This window comes from Hemiscyllium ocellatum, unplaced genomic scaffold (genome assembly GCF_020745735.1).
Source record: "Hemiscyllium ocellatum isolate sHemOce1 unplaced genomic scaffold, sHemOce1.pat.X.cur. scaffold_1725_pat_ctg1, whole genome shotgun sequence".
Taxonomy (NCBI): Eukaryota; Metazoa; Chordata; class Chondrichthyes; order Orectolobiformes; family Hemiscylliidae; genus Hemiscyllium; species Hemiscyllium ocellatum.
This window is the reverse complement of record NW_026867858.1, coordinates 80,637-97,041: the sequence shown is the minus strand read 5'-3', so window position 1 is coordinate 97,041 and position 16,405 is coordinate 80,637. Positions and strand designations below refer to the sequence as shown.

At 43.3% G+C, this 16,405-nt stretch overlaps 1 non-coding gene across 1 annotated transcript; it reads left to right on the top strand.

Annotated features, from left to right (window-relative positions):
* Positions 1-15,664: 15,664 nt before the first annotated feature.
* trnas-uga (transfer RNA serine (anticodon UGA)) lies at positions 15,665-15,746 on the top strand. Its single transcript has one exon. It is a non-coding gene; the product is annotated as a tRNA-Ser (tRNA).
* Positions 15,747-16,405: the final 659 nt, after the last annotated feature.

Sequence of the window (16,405 nt, the reverse complement as noted above, 5' to 3'; positions counted from 1 at the left end):
TTTTAGGAGATAATTTTCTACACAGAGGATGGTGAAAATATGGAATGAGCTTCCAGCGGAAATGGCAGATAAAAGTACAATTACAACATGTAAAGTGGGGCAGGTACATGGGGAGGAGAAGGTTTGAAGGGATACGGTCAAATGCAGGAAACGCAACTCGTTTATGGACTCTGGTCAGCATGGACTAGTGAGTTGAAGGAACAGTTTCCGTGCTGTATGGCTCTGTCTCCATTTATTAAGGAGGAGACTACCGAGATAAAGAATGTTGTAAAACATTGAAGCAATTTACAGCGAAAGGGATGGTAGGTCCGGAATGCAATACATTTCAATATGTGGAGGGACTATTGGGCTAGGAGGAGGTTACAGAGAAAGGAACTGTTATAGGAGTTACAAAATTATTGAAGACATAGAGATCTGGAAAATCCTGGGGAGAGACACGGGGAGAGAGAGAGAAGAGAGAGAAAGAGAGACAGAGACAGAGAGGGAGAGAGAGAGAGAAAGCGAGAGGAAGAGCAAGAGTGAGATATTAAGTGATATAACCAGAGTCCTGGAAGATACCAGAACACATAACTGTGTTGAAAGAACAGGTTTTGTTTCATGATGCGCTGGTATAACCGGTCAGGAATGAGCAACCAATGAGCTGTGAAGTGATGGTCTCGTGTATTATCGCTAGAGCATGTATCCCAAACCTCAGCTAAATTCAAGGATGCAGCTGGAATTCCACCATCAGAAATGGTGGAATTTGAAATCAATAATTTAAAAACAGTAATTAACAATCCACAAGTAAGTGTAAACACCATTGATAATGTACAAAAAACCAAACAATTGTCATTTCGAGAAGGATATCTGCCCATCCTCACGTGGTCTGCCCGACGTAACCACAGCAAAGTGTTTGCCTCTCAATGACCAACTGAAATGGCCGCGCAAGTTACTCAGCTCAAGGGCAGCTAGGGCTGGGCAAGAAAGGCTGGTCTGCCAGAGATACCTACATCCCACACCTCATTTAAAAGTAATCTATTCGGATGGTCCCACTGGAACCGTGCTGGGACCAGTGTCCAGGCCAATCATGTTGGTAGGTTTATGGACAGAGCTTTCAACTGACAGAGAGGATGCAGGGACAGGGTTCAGGTCAAAGGAGCTTTCCAAATCCAAAGAGAAAAGGTGTAGCATCGGAACAACATGGAATGTGGCTGAAGACAAGCAGTAAAGAACAGGATGGGACAGAGTTTAAGTAAAATTGTACATCAGTGAATAGATTCGTGAAGAGAAATTGTGGGAAAGAGTAAGTTATGTTTTATTTTGGATAGACAACGTCGCTGCAATAAGGTAGATGGAGTTTAGACAACAGAGAGACATGGATACAGGGTGTACAAAAATATTCAATGATTCACAATCTTGTGCAAACTCAGGCAAAATGGATAACACTAACAATAATGGATAACAAAGGCGAAAGCATTTCACCACAGATCATGCAGTAGAGTCAGTCTGAATGTAAATACTGGCTACTACGTGCCGAGGACACAAGCAGCAAAACAGTTTTAGACAACGAACAGTATTCCATTGCTCATCACTGCATTAAACCGGAACTCATTGGAATTGTTAACAAAGGCTTGGGGATAATTCAGTGAAACTTCAATTTTCGTATAATCTTGTCAATCACACTGGCAAAAGTGATATTGGAAGAGGGGTTGGGAGATTTTTTTCAGAGTTTCTTTGAATAACCCATTGTGCAACTCGCTAGGGATGTAACTGTGTCAGATCGACCGTTGAATGATGGAACTTACTGACTGAGTAATGTCACCTGGCGAGATCCTCTGGGAAATTGTGATAATGTGCAGTTTAAAGGAATTTAAACTTTTAAAGTGAATCACAGAAAGGACAAATTAGAACTAGAAACAAAAATAGCCAGTTACATCAGGTTGAGAGGAGAACTGACCAAGATTACCAAGCTAAACAAACTGAAATATGTGTCTGTAAATGAACAATGGAAAACATTTGAGGGACAGTGAAAAATACTCAACAAAAGGACATTCAATTGAAACATTAAATCTCAGCAAGAAATTCCCACCCGTCCCTCACTTCGGACAAAATGGATCATATTAGATTATGATGCTAAGACGATCACCAAAAAGTACACTTCTTCTGCCGCCTCCGAGCTTACTTTCACAATGAAGACTCCGCCAACCTCCAAGGACCCCTTTGCCCACCTCCAATGCACTCCATCCACCAGGACACCCCGTGCTGTCCTATTACCTGCCTTCAATCTCTTCATTTCCAACTGCCACTGAAACATTAACCACCTCAAATTGGATATCCATGGATTCTTGCTGGTCCCGAACGATGCAGTTGCTTTGGTGTCAGCAACAGCGCAGAACTCACTTGCATGTTTTGCTCAATGACTCATGTTGCTTATGCAATCTTCTTTTAACAGCATATTTAGCAAGTTATCACGCCTTCCTGCAGCGTTCGTCAGCGACAAATCAGCTGCTAAGATGACTGCTTCAGACAGCACAGTACATCCTACATTTGAAAATGGAAAAGGTGCAAACGTTTACAGGCTGAACACTCTCTCACGATTTTGCTTTGCGCGTCAGAGGCTTGGAGCTGATCTTATAGAGGTTTTTCAATCATGAGGGGCATGAATCGGGTAAATAGATAAGTTCCTTTCGTTCAGGTGGGGCAGTGCAGAACAAGAGGGTAGCAATCTGGTGTGGGAGGGTGAGAATTCGAAAGGCAGTGTGGAGCAACGGCTTCACGCAGAGGATGGTGCGCTTCTGCAATAAGTTGCCAGACAAGCTGGTGATGGCTGGTACAATTCCAATACTTTTAAGGAATTTGGATGTGTATTTGAATAGGAAGGCTTTAGAGAGACATGGGTCAAGTGCATGCAATCGCGGCTGGATCGGTTGAGGATATCTGTTCAGAATGGACGAGTTTGACCGAAGACTGTGTTTTCAGTGCTGTCCATATGTAATGTCTCTATGATATTGCAGGTGAAATGATAAAATAGATGAATAAAATGATGAAGTAAAATTGTCTGAAGTTGTTAAATTCAAGAAACTTCAGATAATTTTATTTCAATTATTTTATTTACCTTTCTTATTTGTGTTTGTTCACTGTTCTGTACCTCTTATTTCTTGACTGTCTCTCTTTCTGTCGCTTCCCACTCTGTCAATAAAATTTTCCTCTTCTCTTCCCGCTTTGCTACGCTTCTCCCTGTTTTCCATTTTGTCTTTGTTTCACCCATCCCCCACATATTTTGTTACATTGCACTGTCTTCAGCCTTGGTCATTCGCAGCTCCTCATCTCCCTTTAATCTGTCTGTGCACTGTCATTATCACCTTTGCATCTGGAGCCTTGACTCACCTTCTCTCAGCCTGGTGTAAATAGTTCCCTAATTCTCCTCATTTTTTATCTTTAACAAAGGGTCAGACTCAAAACGTCAGGTCTTTTCTCTCCTTGCAGATGGTGCCAGACCTGCTGAGATTTTCCAGCATTTTCTCTTTTGGGTTTCAGATTCCAGCATCTAAATGTCTTTCCATCTTGGAGTGGATGTCCTTCTTTTGGGCTTCTTCCTTCAATTGGTTGCAGGTATGGCGTGCGACTTGTGATTCAGCAGACCATGAGGCGTTGGCTGCTGACGTGGAACCTTCGCCAGGCGGATGTCGTAGGGGTCTGTTGGTCTCGGAGGGCAGTAAAAAAGGTCAGAATATGAAACTTAAGTATGACCCTGTACAGCGTCGTTAGGTTGTGTTACGCTCGAGTTTGCATGTGTGTTGGTGTTGCACGTGTATTTGATCTATCACCTACTTGAGATTTCCTTTCTCTGATATCAGCCTCATTTGAGAAGCACTCCAATTCACAGGTTCTATTTTTCCCGTCCATTTCTCCTCCCTCTCCTACGACATCAACCTCAATATTTCCACATGTCATTTACTAAAACTTTCTCCCTCAGGTAAATCACATTCCTTGATCCACAACTCTGACCGCTTTACATATGCGAGGACATAATTATTTAGCATGTATTGCGTTTTTGGTTGGCCCTTTCAAGTACTGTGTGGACTGTCCATTTGTTTGCTCTTGTCAGAGCACATTTTTCGAGTAACTGGAAAAGTGTTCAGCTCTCTCTCTCTCTCTCTCTCTCTCTCTCTCTCTCCCTCTCTCTCTCGTGGTACCGTTATCTTTTCTCTTTGACTAGCTTCCTTACCTCTGGAGTTCCCCTCTCGCATTGGACAAGTCCGCCTCAATGCCTTGGTTTTCGTAAACGAAGAAACCACACATCCAGTACGCCTTTGGTGAGTCCAACTCAACCAGTGGTGGCTTCAAGTCTAAAACCACCCTTAAATGTGCTGTCTCTGAAACACTCCAGAGACGGCTGTTCCCTTCCCTTGGGTTTTGATCTAATGCCACGCGAGAGTTTACTGAACTCTGCCCCTGCTTAATTTATTCTCTTAGAATGAGTGTCTACGTAGGATTATTTAAGTCACGACTCTGAAGGCGACCCTATTCGATTTGAATGCCGGCGCTTGTGTGATCAACATATTCGGGGTCCTGTCACACAAAAGGGCCAATTCAGCGCTCGATATGAAGAGAATCACCTTCATGGTGCTGGTGGCTACGCCTCCTAGGAATCTTCAGAATCCCACTCAGTCGCCTGGTACCGGGACGAGCCCCCAAGTTTACTGTCGTGGAAACTAAAATGACTTGACTCAACTCAGAGCAAGGGCAAAGAAAGGAGCTCAATTTAAATTCAGCAGAATTGACCCCAGTACTTTCATCTCGATGCCTCAATGTGAGGGTTATCGGAGCATTCTTCAGATACTTCCCTTATACTGTTTCTTATCTCACACTCAAGTGCAATGACTGGGAGAACTCAGGTTGTTATTCTCTCATTCCCTGGTCTTGGACATAACAGTTTTTCTGCTTTCACTGTGTCCGACTCTCGCAAGAACGAGTTGAACGTTTACAAAATTGAAACAGCGACAAGCTGGCTGCAAACCTCAACAACGTATTGTATACAAAGCTCAGCACAGCATGAAATGTTCGAAAATCATTCTCTTTCAAATTCCTCACGAAATGGATAACTTTCCATAACAGTAACTAAATGTATTCATGAGGGCACAGCGATAGATGTCATCTATATGGACTTCACAGGGGCGTTCGACAAGTTTTCCCATGGGAGACTGATGAACAAGGTTAGATCTCAACGAATACAGGCAGAACTAGCCATTTGAATATTGAACTGGCTGAACGGTAGAATGAAGAATGTGGTGGCCGAGGGTTGCTTTTCAGACTGGAGGCCTGTGACCAGTGGAGTGCCAGAAGGATCGTTGCTTGGTCCTCGACTTTTCGTCATTTTTTATAAATGATATGGATGTGAGCATATGAGGCATAATCAGTAAGCTTGCAAATGACATCATCATTGGAGGTGTCGTGGACAGCAAGGAATGTTGCCACAGATTACAACAAGATCTTTGTCAGATGGGCCAATCGGCTGAGAAGGGGAAGGTGGAGATTAATTAAGGTGAATGTGAGGTGCTGCATTTTGGGAAAGCAAAACTCAGCAGGACATTTCCACTTAACGGTCAGGACATAGGGAGTGTTGAGGAAAGAAGAGACCATGGAGTGCACGTTCATAGCTCCTTGAAAGTGTATTCGCTGGCAGATAGGATAGTGAACAATGGTATCCTTTGCATAATTGTTCAGAACATTGCGTCCATTTTGCGGCTGTCCCGGACATTGCTTCGTCCACTTTCGGAATATTGCGTGCAATTCTGGTTTCCTTCCTATCTAATTCATGCGGTGAAACTTGAAAGGGTCCAAAAAGATTTACAAGGATGTTGCCACGGTTGGAGGATTTGAGCTAAAGGGAGAGGCTGAACTGACTGGAGCTATTTTGCCTCGAGCGTTGGAGGCTGAGGGGTGACCTTCTGGAGGTTTACATAGTTAAGAGGGTCATGGATAGGAAAAATAGCCAAAGTATTTTCCATGACGTGTGAGAGTCCAGAATTAGAGGGCACAAATTTAGGGTGAGAGATGAATGATATAAGAGAAATCTCAGTGGCAACTTTTTCACACAGAGGGTTGTACGTGTATGGAATCAGCTGCCACAGGAAGTGGTGGAGCATGGTACAATTGCAACATGTAAAATGCACTTTGATGAGCAAATGAATAGGAAGGGTTAGGAGGGTTATGGGCTGGCTGCTGGCAGGTGAACTAGATTGATTTGGGATATCTGGACGGCATGGGTGGCTTGGACTGAAGGGCTAGTTTCCTTACTGGATATCTCTATGATTCTATGACTGGGTGACTAGTGCACCACAGATCACACCAGATGTCCGGATTTCCAAAGTCCGCAATTTCCCCTCCTACCTGGTTGATGAAGCCCTCCCAAACATCTCGTCCATTTCCTGCACCTTCACATTCGAAACACACTCCCCCAACCCCAAAAAAGGGCAGGGATTCCCTGGTTATCACCCTCCACCCCCAGCTACCTCTGCAGATTACATACAACCTTGGCCATTTATGACACCTACAAACGGAACACAACACCAGAGATATTGGCCGTTTCTTTTGCCACCACAGGAATTGCAAAACCTGCGCCCACACATCCCGCCAACCAGGGTCCATAGCCACAAAGCTGCCTTCCACATCATCAGACTTTTACCGCCATTTCCATACATGTCAGTTACTGTATCCATTGCTCCAGATGCATTCTCATCTGTGTTTCGAAGACCGGATGCTGACTCGAAGAGCGCTTCAGGACTCCTACACCAAACACCTCTTGGCTAAAAACTTCAACTACCCTCCCACTCCACCGAGGACATGCCGGTCCTGGGCCTCCTCCATTGCCACTCCCTTACCACCTGACTTTTGAGAAAATACACCTAATTTTCAGCCTCGGGAAACACCAGGCCCATGGCATCAATATAGATTTCAACAGTTTCCCCATATCCCCTCCCCCCCATCTAATCCCAGTTTCAAACTTCCATCTCAGTACCGCGCTCAAGGCTTGTCCTACCTGTCCAACCTGCTTCTCTCTGACTCTCACCAGTCCCCCCACTTCCATCTATCTTTTGCACTCTCAGCTGGCTTTCCCCCAGCCCCACGCCCCTGCCATTTAATCTCTCCACCTGTGAGTCTCAAACCCTCAACACTAATGAAGGGCTTTTGCTGAAACTTCGATTTTCCTGCTTGTCGGAAGATGCCTGAACTGCTGTCCTTTTTGAGGAATATGCTCCTGACTAATCTCCAGCATCTGCAATTCTCCCTTTCAACGACGTCATTGAAGCAGTATTTTGAGTGCCAGCTTCATTTTATTTGTGTATTTCACGCTCTGTCCGCCCACAAATCTCAGGCACGACATCTGATCTTGTTCTTGATTGCAGATGCTGCTTGACATATACTGTTTTAATTACGACATTTTTAATATGTAAATGTTGTCTCGATTCTGTGTCTTCATTCACAGTGTTATAACCGATCAACTGTGCATTAGCAGGAGTTAGCTGCAGTTTCCCACACATCAAAAAAATCTCCACATTAATATTGATTCCCACAAGAATTCGCTGTGCAAGAAAGAGAAAAGAACACCTTTAGTAACTTAAGATCAGTTGATATTAAAAATCCCCATCTTCAACTGCTGCGGTCAGATCGACTCGACCCGTCCTTCTCCTGAGGAGTGCCGTGAGCTTATAAAATACTCAGACACAGATGCATGGGTTTCAAACAACAGATTAAACATTGGTGTAAAATATGCCATCCCTTTTATTCAGTTGTGTTCGAAATGTAAACAGTTCTTAATCTTAACAATCTAATTGTGTAGTCTCTTCCTGATTATCCTCGCTGCATTCCTGCCCATTTCCAGTGAGAATTAACTGGCTTCTGATTGGTTAAAGATAGTTCCTTATGGGAGAATATGTCACTGCATCGATGATGTCAAAATGCAGTGTGATTGTCCGGGACACGTAAATCGTTTCATGTCCGGCTTTTCCTCAAAGAGTAACATGTATCTAGGACCCATTCCAGTGCAGGTTCACTGGGAATTCACACTTTCTTTTTTTCATATATAACACATCATATCAGAACATTTACTGAAAGCTAAACATCGTGGTATGTCAGAAATTCCAGGTGCATTTATTAAAATGAATGTTAGTCACAACAGCCATCTCCGTCGTCTTGCTCTCATTGGTCGTGACGAGATTATCATATCTAGTTTCCTAAAACATAATTTATTGGCAAACAATCGAAATATCTCCAAGGAGGTATACCAACTTGTTCAAATCATCTCACCTTTCTTGACTTTAATTGCAACCTGGGTAGATACTACATCCAAAGGTTCTCCTAATGTACATAAGAAAGAAGTTATTTCATTTTGATTGTCACTTCGAACAACTATTTCATAACTTTATTTATAAAACTGGAAGCTCCTTGGTCGGTCTAAATGTGCAGGGTTATTGGGATAGACCAACGCCTGACACTTGCTCTAAAGAGAGCCAATATGACCCAAGATTCCTCTGCTCCTTCACTCTGCCAGGAATCCTTTAACCCTGTGTTCTGCATTGACAATCGCACTTCCAAAGTGAACGACTCCATACTTTTTCGGGTTTATCTCCATCTGCCACATATCAGACCAGTGCTGCAAACTCGCAATGTTTCATTGCAATCCACAACAGCCGAATACACGACCGACAACTCCACCAACCTCCATGTCACCGGCAAAATTAGTACCTCACCGTTCTTCTTCCTCATCCAACGTTTTTATAAACATCACAAAGAGCACAGCTCCCCTAGCCAATCCCTAATGAAGTTCACTGGACACCGACCTCCACGATGCCCTTTCCAATAATCTTCAGTGTACACTTGATGGTCACTGTTTGTGAGGAAATGTTTTTATCTAATTTATTAAGCCTGCCAAAATACACGTTGACAGATGAAAATTAACTGACTATGTCCTGCAATATTTTACCGGTTTGGAAAGTTCAGGAAATACTTCTGTCCGTAATTTATCCTCCTACATTAAAAAAAGTAACACTGGTGAAGGAACAAACGGACATCAATCTGCACATGGTACAGATTTAGTGAAGGATTGAAGCATTTCATATCTGTCCCTCCTGTCTCTTCATGTATTCTCCACTCACCAATACGTTTACTTATCATTGAATAAAATTAACAGCTCTAGTCAGTGTTATAAAGAATTTATCATCTGCATGGCTGCCAAAATGTCACAGCAGATCGTATGATTATTTGAGTCATTTCCAACACAACGAATGAATGAATGGCTTCTCACTGGTGTGAACCCACAGGTGTCTCAGCAGCGTGGACGCCTGAGAGTATCCTTTTCCACACACACAGCATTTTTCCTTCAGAGTGATGCAAGAGTGGAATGAGCTGCCAGAGGGAGGGGTAGAGGCTGGTTGAAGTACAAAGTTTATAATACATCGGGATTGGTAAATAAGTAGGAAGAGATATACGCCAAATGCTGAAATATGAGATGAGAGTTATTAATGATATACTATCAGCGTGGTAAAGTTGGACTGAAGGATCTGATTCTGTGCATTCAATTTCTATGACTCACTCTCTCCCCCTCTGTCTCTCTCTCGGTCAGGTCTCGCTGCGCTCTTAACCCAGTTCAGGCAGGGAAGTGAGATTGGGGCTGAGTCAGTGGAATTTGGAGTCCTCTAACTTCTAACCATTTATACACAATCGTATCCCTGGGAATGGGAAAACTGAAGTCTACTCCAGTACTGGCAGACTTCGAGTTTGTCCCATGCTGTGAAGGTGTGTGTGACAAAGTCATGGAGGGTGTGTAAGATGTAGAGTGGGAGAATGTATGAAAAACATGGGGAGGTTGTGTGAGACTATAACAGTGATGATGTATGTGACCAGACAGGCAGCGGATGTATGACAAAAACAGGCAGGATGTCCTCAAATATGAGAGAGGTTTTAGATAATTTATTTATGTTTGCACTTGCCATTGAATGTTTTGATGGACAGTTTGCATATTCAGCTGCCATTTTATTTGTTTCTGGAAATATTAGCATGAAATAAATTAAATATGATCCCTCAGCACTGACCATCCGAGAGTACCCACTCTCCAAACACTGAACGGGCGATGATGGCACTTACTCAGCACTGAACCTGTGACAGTAACCTCTCCCTCAGTCCTGACCCTCCAACAGTGTCTGCTCCCTCAACACTAACCCTCTGAATGTGCCCACTCCCTTAGAATTTGCCCTATTACAGTAACCGATCCTTCAGCACTAACCATCTGAGAGTTTCTGCATTCTCAGTACTGATGCTCTGACAGCGTCATCTCTCACAGCACTGAATCTCCAAAAGCGCCTGCCCTTTCAGCACTGACCTTTTGCACTGGAAAGAGAAAGCGCCGTTCCATCCGTTCTGGCCCTCTGACAATGCATGCTTTCTTGGCTCCCTGACGGGAGCCTGGTCCTCGTGTACTAATTTACTCACTTGCACAGTGTTCAGAAGTTTCGAAGCAACCAAAGATATCATCTGTGAATTGCACCAGATCATAACAGCAGTCTCCTGCGAGTGTGGGAAACAGAGGGAGGTGAGCTGAAAAACTATTTGTCCCTATCAACTTTGATGAATCCTGCCTCATCCTCAACACAGGTCCATAACCTGAGGCCAGACTACGTTTTATTAACAGTCACAGGCCACATTGGATTTGTTACTGTGTAATTGGCCTGGTGTTAGATGTGAAGGTAGGTGAGCAATTGAGTGATCGTGAACACAGTTCGGTATGTTTACTTAAGCAATAGAAAGGGATAGTTATGTACTGCAGGGAAAGAGTTATATCCGAGGGAAAGGCAATTAGGATGACATTTGGCAAGATTTAGTTTGCACTAGATGTGGAAGGAAACGGACGGTATGAGCACAATTGAAATGTGGAGCTTGTTAAAGGAACAGATATCGCATGTACTTGATGAGTATATACCTGTCAGTTATGAAGGAAGTTGTCGAGCGAAGCAACCGTGGTTTACTAAAGAACTTAAAGCTCAGGTCAAGAGAAAGTAGGAGGATTATGTTAGGATTTGACTTGAAGGCTCAGTTAGGGCGATTGAGAGTTACAAGTTAGTTAGGAAAAATCTGTACAGAGAGTCCAGAAGAGACAGGAGAGGACATGAGAAGTCGCTTGCGGATAGAATCTTAGAAAACCCTAAGGAATTCTACGTGTATATCAGGAACCAAAGAACGACGAGAGGAAGATGAGGACTTGTCAAAAATAGGAGTGATGAATTGTGTGTGGAGTCAGAGGAGGTAAGAAGGCGCTAACGAATATTTTTCGTTAGTATTCATATTGTTTTAAGACAACGGTGTCGGGGAGAATCTGAGATACAGGCTACTAGACTGGATGGTTTACAATGCGGTTTACAAGGAGGACCTGTTAGCAATTCTGGAAGGGGCGAAAATAAGTAAGTCCCCTGGGTCAGCTGGGATCTATCCAAGGATTTCCTGGGAAGCCGGGGGGAGATTGCAGAGCCTTTGCCTTTGATCTTTATTTTCGATATTGTCTACAGGAATAGCACTCGAAGATTGGAGGATAGCAAAAGTTGTTGCCTTGTTGAAGAAGGGTAATACTGATGACCAAAGTAATCGTAGACTAGTCAGCCTTACCTTTCTTGTAGGAAAGAATATGGAGCTGAGTATGAGAGAGATGATATATAATCATTCAACCAGCAACAACTTGATTTCAGCGGGTCCACATGGTTTCGTGAGTTTTTCGAGAAGGTGACCAAGCATGTGGATGAGGGTAGGGCACTTGACGTGGTGTACATGACGTCTGTAAAACCTTTGATAAGATTCCACATGTTAGGCTGTTGGAGAAAATGCAGAGGCATGGTATTGACGATGATTTCGCTGTTTGGATTAGAATCTGGCTTTCTGTGAGAAGGCAGCAAGTGGTGGCTAATGAAAATATTCACCCTGGAATCCGGTAAGGAGTGGTGTGGCACAACGATCTGTTTTGGGATCACGGTTGTTTGTCATTTTCGTAAATGACTAAGATGCAGGCATAGAGTGAATGGGTTAGTAAGCTTGCGGATAACACGAAAGGTGCTGGAGTAGTGGGCAGCGTGGAAAAATGTTGCAGGTTGCAGGGGAGCAGGAACAATTTGCAAAATTGGTCTTAGAGGTGGCAAATAAAGTTCAATGCAGCTAAATGTGAAGTGATTCACATTGGGAACAATAACAGGAAGGCAGAATACTGAGTTAATGGAAAGATTCTTGGTAATGTGGATGGGCAGAGTGACCTTGGAGTCCATGTACATAGTTTCAAGCCAGGTTGATTTTTTTTTGATTACTTACCGTGTGGAAACAGACCTTGCGGCCCAACAAGTATAAACCGACCCTCCGAGGCGCGACCCAGACAGACCCATTTTCCTACACTTACCCCTTTACCGACCCAGCACATTTTTTGGATTGTGAGGGGAAAACAGAGTACGGGGCGGAAACCCACACAGATAGCCGCTTGAAGGAGAAATTGAACTCGCGTCGCTGGTGTTGCGATGCAGCAGTAATAACCAGTGTGCTCCTGTGAAAGAGTATGACGTCGTCGATTTTATTGGTAGAGGATTGAGTTCCTGAGCATAATGTCATGCTGCAACGAAACAAAACACTTGTGTGGCTCCACTTGGAATATTTTGAACTGCCTGGTCGCCCATTCCAGGAAGAATGTGGAAACATTGGAAAAGTTGCAGACGAGATTGAACAAGATATTGCCTGTCCTGAAGGAAGAGTCTTATCAGGAAAATCTGAGAGACTTGGGTCTGTTCTCATCTGAAAGAAGTCTGAGAGCAGATTTGATACAGAGTTACAAGATTTTTGCAAGGTTTGTGAAGATGTGCAGCTCAGGTTGAGTTTGAGTGTGCAGGTCTGCTCGCTGAATCAAATCTACAGCTCTGCGATCAAAACCACTCCAGGGAGTTACAAGATGATAAGAGGATTAGATAAGGTAGACGGTGGAACTATTTTTCTTAGGAAGATGATGTCAGCTTGTACGAGTGGTCATAACTACAAATTGAGGGTATATAGGTTTAAGCCAGATGTCAGAGGCAGGTTCTTTGCTCAGAGAGAAGTAAGGGTGTGGAATGCCATGCCTGTCAATGTCGTTAAATTGTGGAAATGTAAACAAATCTTGGATAAACACATGGATGATGATGGGATAATATAGGGGGATGAGTTCAGATCAGTTCACAGGTTGGCACAACATCGAAAGCCAAAGGGCTTGTGCTGCGCTGTATTGTTTCATTGTTCTACGTTCTAAAGCTAAATATCCACATCGGGGACCTCCAAACCCATGGCATCAATTAGGATTTCACCAGTTTCCACATTTCCCCTCCCTCCACCTGACCTCACTTCAAAACTTCCAGCTCAGCATCATCCTTATGACCTGTCCCATCTGTCCCATTTCCTTCCCACCCATGTGCCTCACCCTCCCCTCCAAACTATCAACTCTGCAACCTCCTCCGTGCACCTGTTGCATTCCCACCCACTCAACCTGTCACTAACCATTTCCAGATTCCACTGTCCTCATCGCAAAATGTCCTCCCAGCTGTTGTGTATCGTCAGTAAAACTGCGGATATTTCACTCTGCCAATTCCATCAAGTCATTAAGGCAGATATAAATTATGGAAGTCGTATGACTCACCATTCCAGCACTTTACTAATTACTTTTTTACAACTTGAAAAATACGCAATAATCCAGATTCTGTATCTTCAATTAAACAACGGACAATCCTGGACTTTTTTTTTAACTTTTCACCGTGAACTCCGATCTTGTGCAATGGCTTTTGATACGGTCTCTTATGGAATGCCTACAAACATTTGATCAACTCTGCTCGAAATATTATCAAAGGACTCTGACAAAGTTGTCAAGTGTGTTTTTCCATTCAACAAATGATGTTGACTCAGTTTGACTCTAATCATCTTTTCTCAACGTCCAGCAATTTCTTTCTTTACGATTGTCTCTCGCAGTTTCCAAATGACAGATGAGATATTGGAAAAGATGGAAGTCATTCGTCCCATTAGGTCAGCTCCAAGTTTTAATGAGGTCACGTCTGATTTGGTTAATTCTTAATGGCACTTTTCCGTCTTATCCCCATTCTTCTTGATTCCCAAAGTGACTAATTGTGCGGCCGTCTCAACCTTGATTATACTCAGCCTTGACAGCCCTTCAGTGTAAAGAATTCTGCAGATTTGCTACTCTCTCAAAGACAGAATGTCCTCCTCATACGTGTCTTAAATGATTAACGGTTCCACTGAGATTAGGCTCTATATATTCTTCGCAAATTTCGTTTTTCATTAAATATCTTTAGCCCCAGTCTTCTGGAAACTGACACTGATCGTTGGCAACATTTCCTGCACAACATCAACCCACCCATCCGCACTGCGCCCTCCCCTATCATTATAAATAGACCATAAAAATCTCCAGTTAACCTTCTTTGTTCCAAAGAGAAGAATCCCAACCTCAGTAATTTCTCGACAAAAGGTCTTTGCTCATCGCTGGACATCATAAAAGGCGGAGAATTGCGAAGCAGTTTGGGGAAAATATCACCACTGGGAAGGTTAAAACACAACATGGGAAAATAACAGTGAACGCATGTCTCCAGCTTTGGAAAACTTTAGAATCTCTTTGGGAAGCGAAACCACAGGTGAATGAAGGGTGGATTGTCCCACTTAACACAACCAGTCTTTAAGAGGCCGTGACTGTTGATTCTGTTGTTCTCTAGACATGGACCAATCGGAGACATTGAAAGGATTTTCATTCCTGCGCGTCAGGAATTCAACCCTCGCCACGGCTACAAGACCACGCGAAGACTCGGGTACAAACAAGTTACGAAAAAGCATCGAAGAGAGCAGGAATCCTATTGTAGAAAAGTTGGTTGCTGTGACGTGGATGTGTTTCCAGCGGGTACAGGATTGTTGCCATTTCACTGCAGTGAATGTCCCAGGATTTATTTTGCAAAAGAAAAACTGATACAGGACATCAATCACTTCGTGAAGGGCAGGCTGAAGTTTGAATTCGTGAAAAGCATGTTTTTGGATCGTACAATGAGTCAGTTCACCCCGTCTCTGTTGTGTAATTGGTCAACACGTTCATCCATTAACTGAACGGTTGGTTGTTTGGGACGTTCCAGTGTCGGACCTCTCACAGGTCATACTTCATTGACTTTCTTTCCTGCACATCTCCGGGTTTTTAATGTCACGAAAATGTGCCCCAAACAGGAATCTTATCCAGAATCGCAAAGGAATTTCTGTATCGTTTTAATGGCTAATGGAAAGGATTGTGGATGTTGGGAATCTGAAAAAAAAGAACATTCTGGGGAATGTCAACAGGTTTGTCAGTACTACTGGGAGAAAACGGAGTTCTGATAACGTTCTGGAGAAGTTTTGAAACACTGAATCGCCTTTTCCAAGCCCAGATCCTGCTCGACCTGCTGAGTATTTGTCTGCATTTTCCGCCGTCGTTTAAGCTGAATATAGATCCCACCTATCGGGGTGAAACACCCAGACCCACTTTGTCCCGACATTTCATCGATTTGAAAGCTGTGGGCTTTGAATTCAAATAAACCAAACAATGATTCACTACTGCTAAGCGCCCCAGGGACAGAGACCTGGAAATGAGCATGCTGCCCAGCCATTTGTAGTTGTGGCCGAGTGGTTAAGGCGATGGACTTGAAATCCATTGGGGCATTCCCACGCAGGTTCGAATCCTGTCAACTACGGAGAATTTGGGTAGCCTTTCACTTTTGGAGATTCAGATCACGGCGGAAGAATCACTTCATCCAGGTCATGAATGGTGCAAATCTCCAGTTCACTCAATGAACTGCACAGATGCACGCTTGTTTTGCCAAATTTGTTTTAGACTCGTTACGACACAGCATAACCCCTCCAGCTTACGATAAAACCAGTAACACAGAAACGATTTATGCTGTACAGGAATCTGTAACAATTCGATTGGCCAAGAACTACACGAAGTAACAATTCAGCACTTCATTTCTAAAGGAAAAGAGAGATTAATTAACAAACTAATGTATATCTATTACCCATTTTGATGTTCCATTCGATAATGCTATTCAGATAAAACTCCCAGTTAAGGTTTACAAAACAGCACTTCTTTATCAAAACCAGGCAGCTGTAGGTTCTTGTCTTCGGATCTTCCTGTCTCTTCTTTGTCCCTGTCAGGAGATACTGTGTCAAAGATCACGGATCGAAAAGTTATTTTCCAGATGTATATATTTTCAAGAAGATTGTCACATGCATGGTCTTGGCAGTCCTCCTCTCAACTGTTCAATGTCCCCCGTCTCATACCCCAGAGCATCTGATTGGGTCCCTGTTTTTTTTTAAAAAGACTTTCAAGAGACGCAATTAAAATTTGAATTGA